Source organism: Schistocerca americana, chromosome 1 (genome assembly GCF_021461395.2).
Source record: "Schistocerca americana isolate TAMUIC-IGC-003095 chromosome 1, iqSchAmer2.1, whole genome shotgun sequence".
Lineage (NCBI taxonomy): Eukaryota > Metazoa > Arthropoda > Insecta > Orthoptera > Acrididae > Schistocerca > Schistocerca americana.
Genome location: NC_060119.1, coordinates 38938827 through 38946655, shown reverse-complemented (window position 1 = coordinate 38946655; position 7829 = coordinate 38938827).

Sequence of the window (7829 nt, the reverse complement as noted above, 5' to 3'; positions counted from 1 at the left end):
TGGAATACAGAATACCAAAATAACCTTAGGACGAAAGTCTATTTCAATAAAATTTAAGGTGTCTGCAACTAGAATGTGCCTATATTAACACGAATTATTCACTCCAGACTTCAAAACGGTCTGTGTGTACTTGCCGACGTGGGTCACTCAAGTAGTATGAAAATGTGGCATGTCATAAACAAATAAGACTATTATTGATTTTCGATTTGGCTCCCTGTAGCTGTATCACGAAACAGCTAAAAATCCAGTTTTCAGTGAGCCTGAAACCACACACCAAAGCAGCCTTCGTTTTAAAGGCGACCACATTACCACAGAGCTAGCAAAGCGTCATACATTTTTCTATCCCTTATTTCCCTAGAGGTGGCTAGGACAGTTAAATCACAATGTAAACGACGATATAGTTGCGACTATCGTCTGTAACAACTTTCCTGAGCTCGAAACCATATATTAATCGCCTTATTTCACACCTTGTGTAAATACCACTCAGCGTTTTCCATGGAAATTATACAAATATCATGTGAATTTAGCAGGATAATTCTGCTACATCGTGGAAGTAACTCGTCGGTCACAGAGTTGCCAAACATATCTTGCGTTGGTCCCAAGATTCAGTTATACTACTAGTATGAAGAATACCAGGCAATGGATTCCTGTAACATGCTGGGAAGTGAGCACAGCTGGTGTCTCGAGGACGCAGCTGCTGAGGGCTGGAATACACACTCGATACGTGATCGAGCCATATTTGCATATCAGTAACCAGGTCTGGAGACTAGAGCGTAGTTTTAATATCTTAATATTCCCAGTGATTCGTTGTCACCTCGTTCAGATTGGGTGTTCTGCCAAAGGTCCGTTTCTTCCCAACTCGCCGTAACTACGTCCTCATTAGGTGTTCCCTGACATGGCGTCAAAGTATCGTGTGGGGAAGATGCAGACCAATGGCAAGACAGCTGATCTCAACAAGATGGAACATGGTTACTAATAATGCTCAGATGCATCGACTGTCAATTAAACATCTCAAATGAAGAAATGTCACAATTATTTGTGTTTGTCTGTCTTAAGCCTACTGAGAACGTCATTCACCAGACGCGATTCACGTATCTGGAGCATCCCCAGTGATTATACTGCTTCCAGTGGTTATACTGTAAACATTATGAGCAGGCAGTACATCTTTATTAAAGTTGTAGACCCAGAAAATAAGTACTTAAGACGCCACTGTGACTCTTCCCAAGAGATAACCACACTAATAAAGATACAATAATACAGAAATGAATCTAAAACATGCCCATCCACAGGGAGACTTCGTAAACTAGGATCAACAAAGTTGTAAATCAAGAAATGCTACTGTGCAGGAAACCGTACGCAATAGCAGAAAATGTGGGCTCAAGAATCTTTTGAAAATATAACCAGCGAATGCATGCACTCCATGTTCGATTCTAGCTTTTGCAAACAAGAAGTTATCAGAAGGCGGAAGAAGCATACCTAAAACGCTGACGGAAATAACTATAAGAAGTCGTCCTTAAGCAAACCTGCCGTTCAGTCTATGAACAGTGGAAGAACGACTTGTATCATCTACTCGCCACGAGTACATGAATTTCCAATAAAGTGAAAAGCGCGTATTTTAGGACAACTGAGACAGGGAGTACCCGAAACAACACCAAGCTGGGCGTGATGCTGAGATTCTAAGCAGCTTTCTCATTTAGCCCGACGCTTTCATGTGAGCGACGCCCCTAGGCTACCGCAGTATCCATGTTAGAACTGTCGAGCTGTACTGCGACGGCACAAATGGCCAGATGGTTGTAAAACTTGCCGAGACTATCCGTACACTGCTTATTTGTAACGCCAAACTGCGACTACGTCCGATTTTAGCACAGACCTTCTGCCTGTGAAGAAATTGCTAAACAGTGGGTGAATAGTATCGACAAACCTGCGCCCCACATACAACACGGACTCATTACGTCCCAATTAATCGCAGCAAAATGTATCTTTGTATCTTTCTGCCACAGACATAATTCTTCCACAGCAGAGTATCACCCCGTCGTGGAGGCGAGAAACAGGTGCTGCCACCTAACCCGCAATCGTTCACGCCCACACCCTCCGCTACCTACCACATTCAATGTGGATGTTTCACAACTTATGACAATGAACGCAGATTTATACCTATTGGCCGATTTCGTGATGGCAGTACAAACCTTCAGGGATGATGGAGGAGAGTAATTTTTTTTTTAATTTAAGGAAAGGGAGCCTGGTCTGGAAACAACCAGGTCATCAGTTACAGGCGAAAACCGTTTCGATACCTCTACCAGTGGACCTTTGCTGCTGCAAGCTCTTTGCTTTCCAAATTTATGAGAGGTGGTAGTAGTAAACATGGGTTGCGAAGTCAGCCGTATGAGCAATTGCTCATCTCTGCTATTGTGGAACGAAGTCTTCCAGTGACCGTGGGATCGAAGCTTTTCAGATGTGCATTTGGCTGTCCATGTTCACTAGACTTTTTCTCGTTTTAGTCCATACTACACATTCACAAAATATAGAAACTTAAGAGCTGACAGGTCTAGTCAGAGGTATGAAAGATTTTCGCTTATAACTCTCTACTCTTTTTCCTGACTAGGGTCATTTACTTCAAACTCATACGATTACTGTTCTCCACCATCCCTGAAAATTTGCACGATCATCGTGGAATTATGCTGTAACTACATATATCTACATCTCACTGTCGTAAGTTAAGACATCCACAGTGTGTGTGACGGATAGAGGAAGGGAGTGGGTGTACAAAACTGTCTAACATACTGTAGAACGTACTTCTCACCTCCACAATGGGGCGACAGTCTGCTGCAAAAGAAAGTCATTGGCACAAAGATACAACCACAGAGTATTTTGCTGCGATTCACTGGCATATAACGGGTCTGTTGCGGGTGGGCCGCACACGGCTGATGCCATTCACCCACTGTTCAGCAGTTCTTCCACAGGCAGAAATTACGTCTGTGCTATAAGCCGACGTAGTGGCATTAAGTATCAGCAGGGCACTGACAGCTGCGTGTCCCAAGAAATAGGGTAGATTCTTTTGCGAACTAAAAACAGCTACCATCTATTTTACGCTTGTACATGGCACCTGGAGTTCTTTCTGTGTCTTCTCCGAGTATCACAAAAAACTGTCAAGTCGCAATAGCCATCTCTGACAACTACTTTGGCGCGTTCAGTTCGGTAAGACGCGAGCAGATTGTCCATCTCGGAGACAGTCGAGTGTAGAGCAAGGTTTCCTTTATACCACTGTTTTATGTGGATCGACACTTTTCCAGTAATACCGGAACTTTTCAAAAAGTTGAGTTGAACATCAGGATTTGTTTTGACTAAGTTACTTCGATCATGTATTTTAACACCAGTTCATAAACTTGATGGCAGCAAGAAGACAATAAGCAGATTTGTATTACGTTTTTGTTCGAGAAGCACGCAGGCGCCAGTGATACGACCTGTATTCGGAGCCGCAGCGTCGCAACAAACTGCGCCTTAGCTTCGAGATTCCAGTCTACAATCGCGTTCCCAACACCCTCCATCTGTTGGCATACTGAGGAACTTTCTTATGTTTGCCAGCAATAGCTTGTTTCTCATTTCCATGAGCAATAACTATCGGAAGATGTTCCTTTGATTTCTGATCATGTAAAGCAGGCAGCAGTTCGCCATTCCAGTGATTGCGCAACACCCCACACCCTGTCTTTTAAATTAGCTTTCATATCTTCCACACTCTCCTCCCGTACGAATTCTTTGAATCGAGCTCTTAGTTGCACCAAGTTCTTCAGTATTGCATCCAAGTGTCTCAATGGCAGTTTCTAGAATAAACTTTGAATCTCTCATACTTAACTGACACAGATACAGGGCTGTTATTAATTTTGGAGTAATGAGATTTTTTCGCAGAATTGTTTCACTGGTTTCAAATTGTATATTCTCAATCACAGACGGGAAATAATCTTGCAAATGCATGTACTTTTCATTACCATCAGAAGATCAGACTGCCTCAATCTCTGTCGCTGTAAGACATTTCTGTCTATATTTCTTTTCATCAATTGAGATGCGTCGCCGTATGCAATGTCTAACAAATCACCTAACTTGTTGACAAACTCATCGGCGCTGTTCAAATACGTTAAAGTTTCTTGTGCATTTTTTAACTCTTTCCAGTATTTGAGTAGGCTGCTAGTTTCTTCACACTTATGCAAAGATCTGGCAGGTACACGCACCTTTACGCTAAGGACAAGGCATTCGTGAATAGTGAGATTTGCACGTTCGTTGACAGTTAAATTCATCTCACGGATATTATAAAATCAAACTGCCACAACCATTCCATCGGAGGGCGGTTCTGAACATTTCATTGCAATATTCACTTTTCGTAACACTACGCCACTCAACATGTTCACCGACTAACAGCAATATGTTTACTAACAATTTACGAAAACACAGACGCGGAAGTGCGCTTCCGCCTTAGCAAATACTGACAACCTGACATGTTCCACTTACAACTCGGTACGGGTTGCCGGCGTCCAACGTTTCTGAAATTTTATTTACATCTGTTTTGACATTGTACAAATAAGAGGGTATGCGTTAGAAACAAAGGACATCAGTTTCTCTGGAACACCCCAATGGACAGTTTCGGCAAATTCTACAACCGTCTGCCCACCTACACCGTCGCATTACAACTCGAAAATTCTCATATGAATATTGCAGTACGCTACACTCGTCCCTCGGATGACGGGCTAAATTATAACACACTGCGCAGATGCTATATAGAACCTAGCACCACGCTCAGATTTGTAACCAGTTATTTCGAGTTCTCTGTCTTAAGCGTACTGCAACTTTAAAAGCTCTTCAAAACAAGCGCTTTTGGCTTTTACTGACAATGTATAAAAAGTAGTAATGCTGTAATCATATGATCATTTTCTTTCTTTCGGTATTTATAGACGAAATGACTGTTTTGCTTCTGAATGACTATTCTAGACGTGCCAATGTTCTGTGTTCCTTGTTTAATTTCTGCTGACAACTACTCTTTTCGTATTAGCTAATTCAATTTTCTCCACTTGTTTTCGAGATCGCTGTTTTGAACATGGCACATGGTTTTTGTGAACAGTAGACCACTACTTCTGCAACTTTATGTTAGTCATAGCTTAAAGTGTGTGTTCAAGTTAACGTTCTGCCATCAATTCTGTTATCTATTCATCTGCATTCCTCTGTTTTGAGGATAGAGTCAATGCAAGCGTTCTCTCAAAAATATTTTGAAAGTTAATAATGTTCAAGACATGTTGTGTACGCAATGCCTGCAGTGTAACCACTGATACGCTCCAAAAAATGTGAATCTTTTGTGGTGAATGATCTTTCAGTAATCAGTGTCCTTACGGCAATTGGAAATTCGTGGTACGGTCTTACGGGACCAAATTGCTCAGGTCATCGGTTCCTAAGCCTAAACACTACTTAATCTAACTTTAACTTACGCTATGGGCAAAAGAAACACGCACGCACACACACACACACACACACACACACACACACACACACACACACACACACACCGGAGGAAGGACTCGAACCACCGACCGGGGGGGGGGGGGGGAGGACCTTGTGACAAAAATACCAACAATTGCTATATTTATTTACTTCATTTAATTTGCAGTTGGTGCACCTACAGTAAGTATTATAAATAAATACACTACTTACGGAAATGACAAAATTCAGGGACATATACTTTTGGTATTCCGACCCTAGGAAGCGACGTCTTTGAGAGGCAAGTTGTTACTTCCGAGCCCCCTCAATGCACATATTAACTAGTTTTCTTCCTGCTGCTAGTATAACATAGAAGAAGCATACAAGTTTGGCAACTGTGAGCGACTAGTTACTTTCTGGTCGGCACAGACCTATACCGCTAAATTCACTATTTCACGTGTCATTTCCATTGAATAATCTTTGCGATTTTCACATAAGGCTATCAATTTATGGTTTTCAATCCCGGAAGATAATTCCACGTGGAAACTGTAAGTAATCTCTTCCTTCACAATGCGATGTACCTCTCCTAGCCACAACATTATCTGAAACCATCTGACAATGCTCAGGTACTTCAATTCCACGCCTGTAGAAACCTTCTGGTTCTAAGTTAAGGATGTTGTCAAACCAGGCCTGAAGCGCATTTTAGTCTGGAAACGAATTTTCTTAACGGTTGTTTGATAAAGAGTGGGAAAGGTAAACATTTGACGTTACAAAACCAGAAAAATAAGTATGTGTGGTATGATTTTCCAAACCACCTCCTGGATAGTTTTGTTTTTCAAATCAGCAGTATGCGTTATGTCCTAGTGCACAGCACCCCTCCCACCCTCCATAGATGCAAATTATGTTCACACTGAGTGCTGTATAGGAATGTTGAATGTATTTATTGATCGCGTTCGGGTAAAATATTGCTTTCAGTTTTAGCATGGAGTAATCCTATGCCAGGCTTCTAATCCTGTGGAAAATCATTCATGCGAGAACGATCGTTCTTGAAATAACAATATCCTTTTCTGGAATCTTTCGCTCAAAGACACTCGCCCACACGCAATACAAAGATTCAGAGCTGTCTATGCTGCATTCATCCCTCTATTAAACCCAAAGCGAATAATGTGTCACAAATGTTAGAACGTTTTCCACTTGAAAATATTTTACAACTATTTAACAACGTTCTCAACCCATTTTTAGCACCCAAATGTTATAATTATTTCTACACAATCAATGAAACTTTTAGCCTTGATTGCTATTTCTAAAAGTTTAAACTGACGGAGCTCTATAATGGCTGAAAATTGAAAAAATAAACCTTTCTTTTCTGGAAAGAGATCAGTGTTCCTATTCTTTAGTTTCGCACTTGGCTGCACTCTATGCCTGCTAGTAGTTTCTGCACAACAATCAATTGCGATTAAGTTGCCTGGGTGTGTTATGAACGTATGGATGCCCTTCTAACAATCCGTATATTTCAGATTTCCTGAAGTAACTGCAATAGCGGTTCATCTTACCATCCTAATAATAGAACGAAGTGTTACATTAGCATTCCTACGTCGATGTGCCATACACACGCCTTACACAGAAAAATTAGAAAATGAGAGATGCCCGAGGTCGATATGCAAAAAAAAGGAGAAGGAAAATGAGTGTTCTATGGCTACAAGTCTGACAAAGAGAATGAAGTTCTGATAATGAAATTGAGGGATAGCAAACCAGTATGTGTAGCCACAAACAACAGTACTACTACTGCTTTGAGCTCTGATGCAAGCTACTCACAGGCAAAGAGAAAGGAAACGTCTATTGCAGTGCCACATCTGTTTGAAGAATACAACGCCTATATGTGTGGCATTGATGTACTGGACAAGCAGATATCACTTTATAGGACGATAAGATAAAAAAATAAAACCGGTGGTGGCCACTATTCACTCAGATGACATATCTGTATGGTAAACACAACGGTGGACGTTCCAAATCTCTAAGCCAAATGAAAAGCTCTCACTGAAGGGGAATAGTGGTGTTGCGCGTTTCAAAGAACATACGATCAACACCGAAATGCAGAAGACCACAAGGACGAAAATTGACGAGAGGACAGGTGAGCACTTTAGCTGCTAAGTAAAATATAGGAAACGTCTTCATACTGCATAAAGATGACAACTGTGTCATAGCTACTCTGTTGGTGTACATGCCAAGTGTTTTGTTTCATTACACACTGAATAGACACACTAATATTACAGTGTGTGTATTTTGTTCACTATGTTTCTTGTTTTCTGCTTAGGTGGTAATATCGCGCCTTTTTATGGCTAATTTTGCCAACGTCCCAGAAATGGGACGGC